This window comes from Peromyscus eremicus, chromosome 23 (assembly GCF_949786415.1).
Source record: "Peromyscus eremicus chromosome 23, PerEre_H2_v1, whole genome shotgun sequence".
Taxonomy (NCBI): Eukaryota; Metazoa; Chordata; class Mammalia; order Rodentia; family Cricetidae; genus Peromyscus; species Peromyscus eremicus.
Genome location: NC_081438.1, coordinates 3,449,924 through 3,466,563, shown reverse-complemented (window position 1 = coordinate 3,466,563; position 16,640 = coordinate 3,449,924). Strand labels below are relative to the sequence as shown.

The 16,640-nt window shown below is 52.1% G+C and overlaps 1 long non-coding RNA gene across 1 annotated transcript; it reads right to left on the bottom strand.

The window, feature by feature from the left end:
• Positions 1 to 12,499: 12,499 nt before the first annotated feature.
• LOC131898203 (uncharacterized) lies at positions 12,500 to 15,120 on the bottom strand. The gene is made up of 2 exons (XR_009375873.1): positions 14,700 to 15,120; positions 12,500 to 12,736 (listed from the first exon to the last, which is right to left on the bottom strand). It is a non-coding gene; the product is annotated as an uncharacterized LOC131898203 (long non-coding RNA).
• Positions 15,121 to 16,640: the final 1,520 nt, after the last annotated feature.

Below are 16,640 nucleotides of genomic sequence, written 5' to 3'. Positions count from 1 at the left end.
CCCAGCTCCACTCTGGGAGCGGGGGGGGGGGGGGGGGGGCAGGGGGGGTCAGACTGAAGAACTCTTTGGAAGCTTTCAGAGGTAAGCAGCTTGGAAGTGGGGGGTGGGGAGGAACTGCCTAGGAGAAGCTGACCACACAGGGTCTGGAATATAGCGCATCTGAGGAGCCAAACAACTCTCCAGGCCTCAGCTCTCTACCCATAAGATTGGGAGTCCAAAAAGCCTTGTAGGATTGCATGCATGCTCAGCAAAAATAAGCCACGGGCAGCATCTGTCCTGAGGCCTACAGTTGTGTGCTTGGAAGCTTGCTTGCTTGCTTGATGGGGTGCGGGTGGGGGTCCCTGCAGGGGTCATACAGGGAAGCAAACCGTGAAAAGAGATCAGAATAAAAACTCGTCCAGATTGACTTTGTCAACCTGGATCAGACTTTGGGGAGTCTAATAACAGGTAGTGTATTCCCAATGTACTTAAGCCCAGTATAATTTGGAAAAACTTTCCTGGTGTGATACAATCCCTGTTGCACAAGGAATCATAGTTACATTGAAACTCAACTCAGGGTACATGTCATTTCTTGCAAAAAGGTGGGTTCTAGAGATACACTACCTGTACCAGCTTAAGGGCCTAAGGGTCTGGCCTGGTCTAGGTCATACAGATAGCGCAGAGGTCATTTGGGCTATTAGCCACCTCTGGTTCTGGTTGGGGGAGCCTCTGGCTATCCGGGTCATTCAGATTACTAGCCACCTTGGGTTTTCGTTGTAAGAGTTTAGTATGGCCTGGCCCAACAGATAATGCAGATCACCAGGCTGTTAATCATTTCCAATTCTCAGCTTTCTGGATGGAAAAACAGGTTTTTCATCTTTCCCATTGGAAAGGCAACCCTGTATGCGTAACATTCCTGGTTTCTCTGGAGATCTGTGGCTGCAAGGACCTTGGCGCTACGCTCCCAACACTTGTTCTTGCTGTCATAACGGCTTGTGCCTTTTGCTTAGACTGTATTTGCTGTGCGGTTCCTGGGGTCATGCCTAACCCAGGCCATTGATTTGGGAAGTTGCACACATCTGTTTACATATGTATTAAGCCTACAGGAGTCATGCTTCTTCTGTGCGACGGGAGAAGAAAATATAATGTCTCTGTCTATAGCTGACCCGGTTCCCCACCTTGAGTGGCAGAAAACAAAGGGAGACAGAATATCACGAATAAGCTTCAGGCCCGTCACGGGTTCGACGCGACCCTACCCCAAACCCACATGTTGACATCCTTTGTCCCAGCAGCTCAGCAGCTCTTTGTAGATGGTTTTTTATAAAAATCAAGTTAAAGGAGGTCCTTCAGGTGGTCCTAATCCAGTGTGACTAAAGCCCCATGGGAAGGGAAGAATTGGGACACAGGTCCAAAAGGAAGATGAGGCAGAGGAAACTAGAGAGGACGCCCGCTTACCTGCTGGTGGGAGGAGAGAAGGCACCTCACTGTCGGAAGAAGGAGCCAACCCTGCAGATGGGAGGCTCTCGGGCTTCTGGCCTCCTAGGCTGTGAGTGCAGCCTGTATTGCCCATGGCCCATGGCACGCTGTTGATCTCTGTCATCAGCCGCAGCCAAGGAATCCAGCCCGGTTGTAAAATTTCAGTCTGAGTGACATCTGGATGCCCCCCAAGGTGCTTCCTCTGGATGATCACACCCTTCTCTGGGGCCATACACTCCTTACTTCTGGGATGTCACCTGTCCCCTCTCTGTTTTCTAGGGGCGGAGTGGGTGGGTGGTGGTGGGTACAGTGTGACGCATGTACCCTCGGGAAGCATGTGAGTTGAGTGTTTACGCTCCTGGGTGTGTTACACATCACCTGTGGGCACACGAGAGTGGGGAGAGGGAGCCTGTTCTGACGTGGCAGAGACTGGCCTGGGGTGCCCCCCGTGTTGATGGTACAACAAGTGAGTTGTAGCATCTCAGCCCCACAGCCCATCTAGTTTTTGTTAGAATGCTGCACACAGGTCCGCCTGGGTTTTTCCCAGCCTTCCCTCAGGACCTGTCTCACTGGCTCCCACCACACATCAGGCCACATGGGTCCAGGGGTGGCAGGTGGGCTGAACTCCAGAGAACCTTCCTGCTTTCGGAGAAGCCAAGCCCAGACTTGAGGGCTCTCTCCTGCTCTCAACTCCCTCTCCTCCCCATCCTCCAGCCTGCCTCTCCTTCTCTCCATCCTCCATGCCTGCCCCTTCTTCCCTCTGTCCTCCATGCCTGCCCCTTCTTCCCTCCATCCTCCACGCCTGCCTCTGCTACTTTAGCCTCCCCCTTTTAATTCTCTTGTTGTGAGGGTCACTCTACATCCACAGCTTGATGGGATCTTGAGTCACTATGGAGACTCACCTCCTGGTACAAGTCTAAAGGGTATTTCCAGAAAGGTTTAACTGGAGAGGAAGACACACCCTGAATGTAGGCAATACCACTCCAGGGGCTGAAGTTCTGAGTTGAGTAAAAAATGAAAACCTGAGCGGAGCCCCAGCCTTCCCCTCTTGCTCTGCTTCCTGACTGTGGATGCAGTGTGATGGGCTCCTGACACCCTGATTTCTCTGCCATGATGGCTTGTATCCTCAAACCGTGAGCCAAGATAGACCCTTCCTTCCTTTACGGTGCTTCTGTGGCATAGCAACAAGAAGAGCATCATCCATCTCATACGTGCTGACTCAGCCTGGAGAAGCAGAGCCACGTTGGTTCTTGGATCAAGTCCCTGATCCGGAAGAATCCAGGGACGGGCTTTTCCAGCCTTACCCTTCATGTGTTGAAAATAATAAAAGATGCCTGGGATGCAGCTCAGTGGTAGAGCACTTGCCTAGCAGCCACGAGGTGCAGGGTTTTTTTGTTTTTTGTTTTTTTTTTTACTCTTTTGCTCTTTGAGGGGCCCACCACCCAGCTCCCAACAAAATCACATACAGAGGCTTATTATTACTTATAAATACCGGACCTAAACTTGGCTTGTTTCTTGGTAGCTTTTTTTTTTTTTTTTGGTTTGTTTTTTGTTTTTTCAAGACAGGGTTTCTCTGTGTAGCTTTGTGCCTGTCCTGGAACTCACTCTGTAGCCCAGGCTGGCCTTGAACTCACAGAGACCCGCCTGGCTCTGCCTCCCGAGTGCTGGGACTAAAGGCGTGTACCACCACCGCCCCGCGGTAGCTTTTCTTAACTTAAATTATTATCCCGTCTACCTTTTGCTTCTGGGCTTTTTCATTTTCTTACTTCTGTATATCTTACTTTCATTCTTACTCCACGGCTGGCCGTGTGGCTGTGTGGCTGTGTGGCTGGCCCCTGGTGCCCCCCTCTCCTTTTTCCTACCAGATTTTTTTCTCCTCTTTATCCTCTCTGCCTGCCAGCCCCACCTATCCTTTCTCCTGCCTCACTATTGGCCATTCAGCTCCTAATGAGACCATCAGGTGTTTTAGACAGGCACAGTAACACAGCTTCACAGAGTTAAACAAATGCAACATGAAAAAACACAATGCATCTTTGCATCATTAAACAAATGTTCCACAGCATAAACGAATGCAACACATCTTCAAACAATATTCTACAACAGCGAGGCTCTGGGTTTCATCCCTAGCACCATAAAATAGATGAATAAAAACAGGTGTTGGGAAATCCTCCCTCAAGACAGTGACCTATGCTACACTTCAAACGTGGCATGTTCTCCAGGAGCACCTGGCTCCCAGCTGTCTGTGCTATTTGGGACGGAGGATGCCTGGGATGGACTCCTGAGGGTTAGTGTCTCTGGTGTCTGTCACACATTCTCTGCGTCCTGGCCCACTGTGGTTAGAGCAGCCCCTGCCATACACTCCTCTGTGAGGATCTCGCCTCTCCTTCCCCTCAGACTGTGAGCCCCGAATCAGTCGCCTTTACCCTCAGTTGCCCCCGTCAGTTGCCGTGACCACAGAGATGCTGAAGTAACAAACATACCTGCTACAGGTCCCACCTCCTAACGCTGTCACATTTGGGGTTCAGACTGATCATGAACTATGTAGGGGACACAAACACTTCAACCACAGCCCCAGGGGTCCGGAAAGTCAGAATGAAAAGGCCCTAGTGGTCACTAGGACAGCTCTTCTGTCATCATTCACACATTTTCCACATTTCACAAAGGACAGAAGCAGCCAGGGAAAGGCGCCTGGTGTCATCCGGTTTCACTCAGGGCCAACTGCGCATGGCGGTGACAGAGGGCTTCTCCCCCAGAGGGCTCCGTGCCGCTGCTCTCCGGCTCCTGTGTGCTGTCACACTCGATTTTCTGCTATTCACAGGGAACTCCACAGATTTCTAGGAACCTGGGGATGAGCCGGTAGCTGGCAGAGATCCGTGGAAAGGGTGGAACTGTGTAGCTGGTTCTTAATGCATGTGTAATGGGATTAATGCTGCCTGGAACCTGGGCTCCTACTGCCACTCCTAAGAGTCTTGGCTGAGGGTTGCCGGGAATTAAGAACCCATTCCCTGGGCTGTTGGCGCCTTGAGAAAGACGCTCTGGCTGGTGTCTGCTGCAGGTGTTCTGGGCAGGGGTTGGGGGATGGGAGTGGGTGTGGGCCCTGGCCAATGTCTCTCCATGAAGCCTCTGGACCACACCAGGCCTCACCTGTCTACCCTCAGCCCACACCGGACTTCAGTGGTGAATGGAAGCCAAGCGCCCAGAGAGGGTCAGCCTCAAACACAGACAAGGATCATTGCAACCTCTGTGAGATCACTGGCCCTGCTCTGGCCTTGGCCTTCTGGCGTGGAAAAGGGTGCAGAGAAAGGGAAGACAGTGATCAGGGTGTGTAGCACTTATGCAGACCTACTGGGCGCAGAGCACTTCTTCTGTAGACTGGAGCCGCATCTCCTGATGCTGGGAGGCAGGACTTGACGGGCAGAGAGACAAGAGCCTTGCTGTGGCCTCGTGTTGTCTTGCCACCCTCCTTTCCATTCAGATACGCCAAGGTTTCCGGCAGACGGTCAAATCCTGCCTGACCAGACTGCTTCCCTCGCCGAGCCTCCATGCTCTGCAGAACAGGCCCTTGTCATGGCTGCCTGGTGGAGCGGACAACTGTAGGGCTGGGGGCGTGTCTGAGGGAGCAGAGTGCTTGCCTGCCCATGCATAGCCCTGGGTTCCATGCCTAGTACACGCAAACAGGGTGTGGCCATGCATGTCTGCACTCCTAGAACTTGGGAAATGGCTGCAGGAGGATCAGGAGGTCGGGGCCATCCTTGGTTACCTAGAGAGTGTTGAGGTAGGCCAGCCTGGGGTATGTGAGACCGTATCCCCCAAACAAAACAGAAGAGAACAAAATCCCACTACGCTAAGGCCCCTTGGTCAGCACATGACAGGGTGGTTCCCTTCTGGGTCCTCTTCATGTTCCTCCTGTCCTTGGAGCCCTGCCCTCCCTTTCCTTGATCCTGTTCCACTCCACCAGAGTCCGCTTCCAGCAGTTGCCTTTAATTAGATTTAACAGAACGGAATTACAGATGCCTTTTGGTTCAGGGGCTGTAGAGACCTCTGGGTAATTTGCTTGTTTTTAACAAACCGAAATAAAGAACTGGTAAGCACAAACAAGCTCGTTTTAATTGGATTAAGGGGAGGGTTGGCTTGTGGACTTTAAACCACAAAGAAGGTGGGGAGGGGCTCTTGGAGACTTCAGCCTTTCCGTGCACCCCGCCCCCACAGCCTCCCGCCCCCAGCACCAGCTTCCTGATGAGCACATTACATGCTGTGTCCCCTCAGAGTCTTGGAAAGATGTGAGCTGGCAATTTCCCCCAAACAACTCCTTCCCCAGTCGCTCTGTCCTGTACCGCCTGATAAATGGCTCAGTCCACTGGCTTGGGGCTCAGACTAAAGGTCTGTGTCCTGGCCCCACGTCCTTCCGGCCCTCAAAAGTCTCGCTCTGGCCTCTGGACTCCCTTTGTGGTGGAAGGAAGTGGCTGTGGCTTCCACCCTGAAGGGTTAGTGTGGGAAACACCTGCTGGCAGATCGCCCTCCACTTGATGGGTTCACATGGTGGCCAGGGCCTTCGCACAGTGGAGGAAGGGTGGATACCAAATGCTGCCTGGAGACCCAGTAAACTGAGGAGGCTGACCCCGGCAGGTGTGGCCTACACTCTCATACATGGGGATGGGGTGTGTCACCTAGCCCAGCCTCCAGCCTGAGGGACCAGGGATGGATTTTTGGAGTTGATGATGGTGTTAATCCCAAAGATGGGAGGAGAAAGATCATGGGCCCAAATCATCGTGGCCAAACTCATTAAAGCAAGCTTTTAAAAATCGTGTACACGGGCTGCCTACCCCTAAGACGGGGTTCGAGAGGTCAGCACTGGGTTTGAGGAAGACAAGGCTTTATAGCTCAGGGCTAGAGGGTTTCCAAATGGCTGGGAAATAGGCGGGGTTACAGGAGCAGGACATCACAGGTGGTCATGACAAGGATGTCATGGGGGGTCATATAACCTTTTGAAACAAGGGCAGGGTTGCAAGATTAGTATAAACAACTTTTTGAAACAGAGACATGATGGCCATTCCTAGAACAGGCAGTACAGAACCATTTGTAGTTGGGTTACAGCGGGGCCTAGCCCGACCCTCGGGAAACAGGGTTTTTTGTTTTTTGTTTTTTTCAAGTAATTTATTTATTTGTATTTGATGGACATTGGTATTTTGCCTGCATGTATGTCTGTGTGAGGGTGTCAGATCCCCTGGAACAGGAGTTATAGACAATTGTGAGTTGCCATGTAGGTGCTGGGAATTGAACCTGGGTCCTCTGGAAGAGCAGTCAGTGATCTTATCGCTGAGCCATCTCTCCAGCCCCCGGGAAACAGGTTTAATCATAAACAGGAATGAACCTAGTTTGTCTACAAGGTGGCTTTTAAACCTGAGGTGCAAGCAGAGCAGGCTGGTTCTTCAATGGGCCCTGGAGTCTGAATAGGGGTGGGCCACAGCAGCTCCTCCTGAAGGGTATCCAAAGAGGTTCTCCCTCTTCCCTTCCTCCCTCCTCTTTTTTTCTTCCTTCCTTTCTTCCCAGCACAGAGATCAATCTCAGGGCCCTGTGTAGTTAAGCTACACCAACACTCCACCACTGAGCCACGCCCCCAGCACTCCACCACTGAGCCACGCCCCCAGCACTCCACCACTGAGCCACGCCCCCCAGCACTCCACCACTGAGCCACACCCCCACAGCACTGCATCACTGAGCCACGCCCCCCCAGCACTCTACCACTGAGCCACACCCCCCCAGCACTCCATCACTGAGCCACGCCCCCAGCACTCCATCACTGAGCCACGCCCCCAGCACTCCACCACTGAGCCACACCCCCCAGCACTCCACCACTGAGCCACACCCCCACAGCACTCCATCACTGAGCCACGCCCCCAGCACTCCACCACTGAGCCACACCCCCACAGCACTCCACCACTGAGCCACGCCCCCCAGCACTCCACCACTGAGCCACACCCCCCAGCACTCCACCACTGAGCCACACCCCCCCAGCACTCCACCACTGAGCCACACCCCCCCAGCACTCCACCACTGAGCCACACCCCCCAGCACTCCACCACTGAGCCACGCCCCCCAGCACTCCACCACTGAGCCACACCCCCCAGCACTCCACCACTGAGCCACACCCCCCCAGCACTCCACCACTGAGCCACGCCCCCGGCTCTTGGTTTTTCAACATGGAGAGGATAATGGCGATTGTTTTAGCGCCCAGGAAGGCCTTGAATTCACTATGTAGCAAAGGCTCCTTCCTCCCCTTCCCAGGCAGGTGCTGGGATTACAGGGTGTGCCCCCGCAGCTGGCAGTGGTCCCTCTTATCCCCGAACCTCTCTACAGAGAGTGGCAAACCCTGGGTACATTGCGCTTCCCCCTCCCGTATGCATATACAGCTGTGACAACATTTGTAGATTAGCACAGTAAGAGGTCAACAGCAGAACAAACCCGACAGTCACGACAACCTCTTCATCTCTCTGTCTCTCAAGTCAAGACAAACACTCTTGTTTTCAGAGTGACTGGCTGTGGGCAAGTGAGCGTTCCGGTGAGGTGTGGCCGGGACACTGACCCCTGACTCCTGTCAGGGTCTGGAGCAGGGCCTGAGACCGAGTCCTCTCGTCACCTCCCAGATGACAGACCACACCTGAGGAGGCAGAAGCCAGAGAACCAGTGGGGCTGAGGTTTTGTTACACCATCTAGCTATTTATTTGATTACGGGGCGGGCATGTGCCACGGCGCACCTGTGTGAGAGGACAATTTGTGGAAGTCAGTTCTCTCCTCCTGCCACGTGGCTCCTGAGAACCAAACGCAGGTTGTCAGCCTTGGTGGCAGGCACCTTTACCTACTAAGCCGCGTTGCTGACCTGGGGCTGACTTGAGGCCAGGCATCTGCTCTGCGCTCTGTTCCCGAAGACCCCGGCAGGATCTGGAGCAAGTGGTTGTCACCAAGGCCAGGGTGATGGAAACAGCATGAAGGAGGGAGACTTTGCTCTGGCTCCGGGTTTCCGAGGGTCTGGCTGTTGTTGTTTAACTACCTGTGACAGGGAGATGGGAGGGAGCACGTGGTGGAGGAGGGTGCCCATCTCATGGTGAGCAGAAAACAGAGAGGGAGGGAAGAAGGGAGGAGGGAGAGAGGAGGGGGAGGAGCGGGGACAAGATGCCCCAAAGTCCTCTGGGACCTTCGGCAGGTCCAGAGGGTTTCCAGAGCCTTCAAGGAGTCATCCCCAGGAAGGGACTGAGCATCCAACATGGAGATCTCTGGGTCATTTCACACTGAACCACAGCACAGGGCACCTTCGGGATGGAGTTAGAGGTGGTGATTTTGGCCTCCTGTAAAATGTCTGCTTTGCATATCTATCATCCATCCATCCATCCGTCTGTCCGTCCGTCCGTCCGTCTGTCTGTCTGTCTATCAATCTGTATCTATATATCTATCATTATCTGTCTGTCTGTCTGGGTTCCATGTGTGTGCAGTGTTGCAGAGGCCAGAAGAGGGCATCCGATCCCCTGAAATTGGAGGTAGAGATAGTTATGAGACACCATGTGGGTGCTGGGAACCAAACCCAGGCCCTCGGCAAGAGCAGACAGTGCTCTTAACCATGTGCTACATCCCCCATGCTCTGGCTCATTTTTAATGGTGGACATAGGGGATCCATTGCTTCCCTACCTGTTGTAGGCTGGAAGCCAGAGAAATGTATTTTAGCTTTTGGCTAAAATTTTGTGATGGCCCACAGAGGCTTCCTGGTGAGAATCAGGGTCAGAGCACCAACTACTCCTGTACCTGCAGAGGATCCGAGTTCAGTGCCCAGCACTCATGTCTGGGGTTTCATAACTGCCTGTCACTCAGGCTCTAGGGACCTGACTCCCTCTTCTGTCTTCCAGGGACACCTGCATTTACATGCACACATACATATAGCACACACACACACACACACACACACACACACACACACACACACACGTCTAGAAGGGAGAGACTGACAGGGCTGATGGGAATGCAAAGGATGCGACCTCTTGGGAGAAGTTTGGCAGCAAATTTCATGGGTAACTAATGCTGGACTGTGACCCAGCAGTTCTCCTGGACACTTAACTAAGAGGGTGAGACCGACTGTCCATACAAAGAGTACAGGTGCATGCTTATGCAGTTTTTATTGATAAAAACAAACAAAACCCAAGAAACCCCAAACTGGAAAGAACTCAAACCACAAGTGGTGTGTGTCCCAACTGTGGTACGCCCCACGTGTGTGGGAACAAGTGTTTTTGGTGTCACATAGAAAATCCTGGGAACGAAGTGAAAGTAAATTAACAAGGCGATTTTTTTTTTTTTTTTTTTTTGTAAAGACAGGGTAAGCCATGACCCACCGGAGGTTCATTTCATTTATATTGTTTTGTGTTTTTGACAGGGTCCCACTATGTGGCTCTGTCTGGCCTGGAGCTCACAGAGATCTGCCTGCCTCTGCCTCCTGAGTGCTGAGATTAGATGTGGGTGCCGTCACACGCTGCCGCTGGGGTTTCTTCGAATGCAGAAGGTGACGGTGTCTTTTCCCCATTGGCTGGATCCCACCTCACACGGGCTAGCTTGTTTTTTTTTTTAAAGCTCTGTGCTTTGCCTGCATGTACGCATGCGCACCAGGTGCACACAATGATGAGGTTGGAAGAGGGCGTCAGAGCCCCTGAAACCGGAAGTACGGGTGGTTGGGAGCCACCACATGGGTGCTGGGATCTGAACCTGGGTTCTCTGCAAGAACAGCAAGCTCCCTTAACCCCTGAGTCATCACTCCAGCCCCGTTGTTGGCTAGTTTTAAAAGGATAGGCACAAAGGAAGTGAAGAAAAGGGGGAGTGGCCAGCTGCTGCGGCCACGGACTTCTGGGGATGCAGGGAGGAGGTACTTTGCTTGAAGAAAAGTTTTGCCCAGAAGGAGATAAAAAAAGATAGGCATCGAAGTTTCACGAAGTCGGGAGACACGTGAAATATTAGCCCTGGACTGCGAGCTACCTCCAATAGAAATAAAACATTTTTTACACATGGGAACACTATTTTTCAGTGGTATAAAGGAATGGAATACTAATGCACACAAAGAAGCCAGGCTCCTTGAACAGTTCTGTTGATGAGAAAGTCTAGAAAAGACAAAACCATGTAAGCGGATTTCTCTGCCACGCCCTCCTGCGGTGATGCCTCCATGGCCAGAAGTCCAAAACCCATGGGGCTGCCTAATCCTGGGCTGGAACTTCTAGAACCTGGAGCCAAAGAAACCGTCTAACTTTATAAATTAACCAGATCAGGTGTTTATTATAGCAACACGAAGCTGACAAGACAAGTGAGTGTAAAATACCTTTCAAAACAGCTGGCAGAAAATGTAACCCAGGGTAGAGGTGGCAGGTCCCACAGTGGCTGCAGCCACCAATACTTCAGAGGGTTAGGTCCCCTTACATGCCTCTCACTTTCTAGACATGGGGTCACATTCCTAAGGCTGAGTGAGCCACAGGGAGCTGACAACTGGGCCCTGAAGGTCACACCAGCAAAACCACGTTCCCCCAGGACCCACTTCACCCCCTTTCAAGCCCCAAGACCATCAGGCTTGTCCTCCTAGGACTTGAGAATCAGGTCAATGGCTGAGAGAAAGTTGTAACACCTGAGGGCCTGGCTTCTCTTTGGGAATTAGCTAATAATTACAGAATCCATGCATTTAATTAGGCAGGAAACAGGCCCTGATAACAATAATTAGCATTTAAATGTCGCTTTTTAACATCAACTTGCATTAAAGGCGTGTTTATTAATTAGACACTTTCCACAGTCCAGGAGGCAAGGGATGGGCTGGTTGTTGCTTCAGGGCAGCCTGGGAAGGCCAGGAAGTGGGCGAGGCTTCTCCAGCCTCGGGTCATTCAGCTCAAAGACTTGTAGCAAAGGGCAGAGGCTGGGGTGGGGTGGGGGAAGGGGGGGCAGACAGCGCTGATGCTTTAGGGGAAGTAGGTGTGACCAGCCCTTCCCTTCTCCGACCCTTTAGTTCTTCAGAGGTTGGTTTGTTTCTTTGACTCCACGCCTACACATGACCCCTTCTTCGTCTATGAATACTCCCAATCCTTAGGACTCACCTAGCTCAACACCCTGGATTTACAGAGAGGGGTGCCAAGCTTGGGAGACAGCAGGGCTGTGTGATATTTCTGAACCACAGCGCCCTGACTAGAGAGAGTGGGCGAAATGTTGAGGATGAAGGAAGAGCATCTTTGAGATGAATCTTGATTTAAGAACTCTGAGTAGGGGGCCTGGCGGTGGTGGCGCACGCCTTTAATCTCAGCACTCGGGAGGCAGAGCCAGGCAGATCTCCGTGAGTATCTGAGTAGGGAGCTGGAATCTGATGAGGGTCTAATGACCCCTCAACCCTTGCTTCCATGAGGGAACACCAATAGGCCGAATTGCTAGTGATGCCCAGCGAACAGTGTCCGCCACACTGACTGTGGGCAGGGACTTCAGTGGGATCTATGACAAAGAATATGATACTTGCAAAGACGTTTTGAAAGAGTCACTCAACAGCTGTAACCTTCAAAGCCAGCAACAGGAAATCTGAGCAAATGTGACGTCCAGGCTTGCATGCTGCCGTGTGCAAAATACCTGGCTTTATAGGCTGTGCAAAGGAACAGGAGAGGACAGCACATTCAGAGGGGAAGAAGTCACCTCTGAAGACTCCATCCAGTGATTTTTTTCCCATCCTGTCATTCATCCATCCAGTGATTTTTCCCATCCATTCATTCATCCACCCATTTTCCCATCCACTCATCCATCCATCCAGTGATTTTCCCATCCATTCATCCATCCACGACTCATTCACATTCGTCCATCCAATCCTATGCATGGCTTCATTTGCTGGTTGACCCACTTCTTGGCAGTTTACTGGTTCATCTGTGCATTCATCACCACCGCCCTGCCCATGCCTCACCAGGGAGCTTCACTGGCCCAGTGCACCCGACAAATGCTTCCAGCCCCACATTAGTTACTTTTCTGTTGCTGTGATAAAACACCGTGACCGAGGGAATTTACAGATGAGCTTATTTAGGTTTATGATTCCAGAGGGATAGGAGTCCATTGTCGCAGGGAAGTGTGGCAGCAGGTGGCAGACATGGTGGCCGGAGCGGGAAGCTGAGAGCTCACATCCTCAACCACAGAGCACAAAGCAGAGAAAGGAAATGAAGTGGCACAAGGTTTTTCAATCTCCAAGTCCACCGTCCAGCTGGGTTTCCATTGCTGTGATAAACACCATGACCAAAAGCAACTAGGGAAAGAAAGGGTTAATTCAGCATACACTTCCACACCACAGTCCATCATCAAAGGAAGTCAGGACAGGAACTCAAGCAGGGCAGGGACCTGGAGGCAGGAGCTGATGCAGAGGCCATGGAGGGTGCTGCTTACTGGCTTGCTCCCCATGGCTTGCTCAGCCTGCTTTCTTATAGAACCCAGGGCCAGCAGCCCAGGGATGGCCCCACCCACAATGGGCTGGGTCCTCTCTAATCAATCACTAATTAATAAAATGTCCTACAGCTGGATCTCATGGAGGCATCTTCTCAATTGAGGTTCCCTCCTTTCAGATGACTCCAGCTTGTGTCAAGTTGACAAAACAAGTCGGGACAGATAGGAAATAAAGCTACAAATTATAAATTTGTAAGGTGGAGTTTTACACGAACTCACTAGATGCCAGGCATACCTCCCCTTCCTCTGCTTGCTTAGACATCTCCTGGGTGCACCCCAGAGTGGGAAGCTCTGTAACAGCCAATACTGAAAACAGGTTCCCACTGTTTTAACACAGAGAGTCTAATTGCCTAACTGAGGCGCCAAGGGATTTTGGTTTGTTGAGACAGGGTCTCATGTAGCTCAGGCTAGCCTTGAAATCACAACAGCTCAGGATGACTTGGAACTCCTCATCATCCTGCCTCCCCCTCCTGAAGGCTGGGATTACAGATGTACACCACCACACCTGGTTTATGAGGTGCTGGGGATGGAACCGGGCACTCTACCAACTGAGTTACATCCTCAGCCCCTTAGTGGATTGGAAAACTACACATAATTTTTTTTTTTTTTCTGGAAAGACAATTCATGGCTTTGGCTCAACACCTCCCTTTCCAGTCTCTTCCACATATGCTAGTTGGGCGTTTGTGGTTTTACACTTCCTTTTTTTACACCCCACCCCAAATTAGTCCTGTGCCCTCATTTATCATCAGGAAAAGGTCTCGGACCACGCCTGCCTCTCTAGCTCATTCTTTTCTATGGATTGTGGGGAAGAGGGTGGGTAGTTCCAGCAGGAGAAAGAGTTGCAGAAAACCTATAAAGCCACAGAATCCAAGGTCCTTCCTTGCCTGGCAGTTGTCATGGGAACCTGTTAGCCATCCCTGCAGCTGAGAACTGGGAGGCATCTGGCCACCCCTGAACCCACTGCTCTCAGAGTGGCTTGTTTCATTTCACCAGTATGCTCCGTGAACTGTGGGGTGAGACGTGACCTTCCTTGTCTCCACCCACTAACATGCCAGCAACACCCTCAGCTGTGGAAAAACCCCCAAACACCTCCAGACATTGCTAAACGCCCCTGTGTGGGAAGTTGGGGTTTCATTGTGTGAATCTGGGAACCACAGCTTTGAGTGGCTTCTTGTTTCCCAATCTGAGTCCTCGAGGTCTAGGCAACCACGGAAAGACCGGCCGTGTGCCCCATGTCTCCTCCTCGCCTCCGTGGTAGACCACCCTCAGCATCCCTCCCCAGCATCCTGTCGGGTTCCCAGCTTCCTTCTTCATCCTGACCTCGTATCTGCCCCACATCTACCATGTAGCAGCACATGATCACTTAAGTAGGTTCTCAAACCAGATGCCTCAGTGTTCTGTTGCTGTGAGGAGACACCGTGACCAGGGCGACTCTGGTGAGAGAAAGCTTTTCGCCGGGAGCTTGCTTACAGTTTGGTTAGTCTGTTATCGTGACGGCAGGATGGCAGCAGGCAGAGAGCTACATCCGCAAGCAGAAAGAGACACTGGGCCTGGCTTGGGATTTTAAAACCTCAAAGCCCACCCCCTTACTCCAACAGGGCCACACCTCCTAATCCTCTGATCTTTTCAAATTCGCCACTCCCCCCACGACCAAGCATTCAAATATATGAGCCTATGGGGGCCATTCTCGTTCTAACCACCACACCAGATTTCCTGGGTTCAAAGTCCTCTTCCACCTTCTTTAAGCTGTGCCACCTTGGCCACATTACCTTCCCTCTCTGAGCCTTGGTATCCTGACATGAAATGGGGAGGATAAGCGTTCCTTCCTCACAGGGGTCTTGGGAGTGACTTTGGGGCGATAGGCTTGTGAAACCCTTAGCTTCTGTCAGCTCATAATTGGTGCTTAGCAACCAGAAGCTACTGTTACCATGGGAACCATTATCTCCCACTCCCTCCTTTCTCTGGTCAGTGTCCAGAAGATGGATCTTCCCATCTCGGGCCTCAAACGCTTGAGCTCTAGCGGGTGCGGGATGTGACACGGTGGGCACATGATTCTGCATCAGGCCAGTGCTTGTCACTGTCCGCGTCAGGAGACATCTGTAAATGAAGGAGGAAGACTGGGTTTTCAGACTCACGGAGTTCACGGCCTGGGGAGGCACGCGACATGTGCATGGACATGCACACACAAACATACAGACAGCCATGTGCACTCATGTGAGCACACATGAGCATACCCACCTCCATGCACACACAGACACACACAGACACACACACACAGACACACACACACACACACACATGCACAAACACACATATACACGCATACACACTGTCAATGCAAAAACACAGCTCTCACTTCCAAAGAAGAGAGGTTTTATTCTAGAGCCAAATAGGAGTGACCGTGGCCCCGGGAACACAGGTTTAGGTCTCCCCAGATGCCATGTCCCAACATAGAAGCTGTTTCATGAGGTTTTTCATAGCAATAGAAAAGGCCAGTCACAGATGGAGACGCTTTCCGAATACACTGGAGGAGGAGCCCTGGCTGGAGGCCTCGGGTGTGTTCTGATGACACACTTAGCTCCCAGGTGGACGCTGGGGGGGTCTGCTGAGTTAAAACATTCCAGAAGGCTTCACCTTCACCTATGACCTGTGAGTCATAGGACGTTAGGTCCAACAGAGGCAGCTAAGGAACGGCCCTGAAGATAGCCCAGAGTAAACTGTAATTGGGCTCTGGACCTGCAACATTCCCACCTCTCCACGTAGCTGCTGTTCTGATGAGTCAGCCTGCCTCTGCAGACACAGCTTTCCAGGAAGCCTCATGCACACAACACACACACACACACACACACACACACACACACACACACACACACACGCATGCCTGGGGATTCTAACATGACCACATGTACTGCCCCTTCCAAAGGCGTGATCAGGGTGGCTGAGGAGAGGCTGAACGCGGTCTGTGTGGTCAGGGTGCCTGGGAGAAGAAGCCTGAATGGAGTCCTAAGGACATTTGGCCATTGGCCACTTCCTGGGAGGAGTGGAAAGCAGGCAACCCCAGAGGCTGCAGATCTGAAGGAAGCTGTAAACTGGCAAAGACGACGAATAGACAGACAGACAGACAGACAGACAGACGCGTGGCTGCGTGCACCTCACCCTGCGCCTCAGTGCTTTTTGGAAAGAGGTGGGATGTGTTTTCTTGTCTCCACAAACAGCTCTCTGCCCTTCCATCCTCATGCCTCCCACATCCCTCTGAATCTTGAGCACCAGCCTAGAAGGGGGACCCAACCTGTCTCTCTGGAAGGGAATGCACCTGGATGGAAGTGTTCTTTGGAGACCAACTTCACAGCTGTACAGGGTGCTCACGCATTCAGGGTGCGTCATCAGAGTGATGATTTAAGGCTCCCCCTTTCTCCCTCCCTCCCTCCCTTCCTCCCTCCTCTCTCTCCCTCCCCCTTCCTTCCCTCTCTCTCTCACTCTCTTCCTTCCCCCTCTCTCTCCCTCTCTTCCTTCCCCCTCTGTCTCTGTCTTTGTCTCTCTCTCTGTCTCTGCTCCCCTTCCTCTCTCTCAGTACCCCCTTTGCCCCTTCTACCTTCCAAACGGGCTCCCATGGTTTCTGGTTCCAACCCAAGCATTGTCGTCAACCTTTGTGTCTCAGTGAATTACCTAACCTCTTTAAGCATCTCGCGCCTTGGTCATGCCCTGGGTGG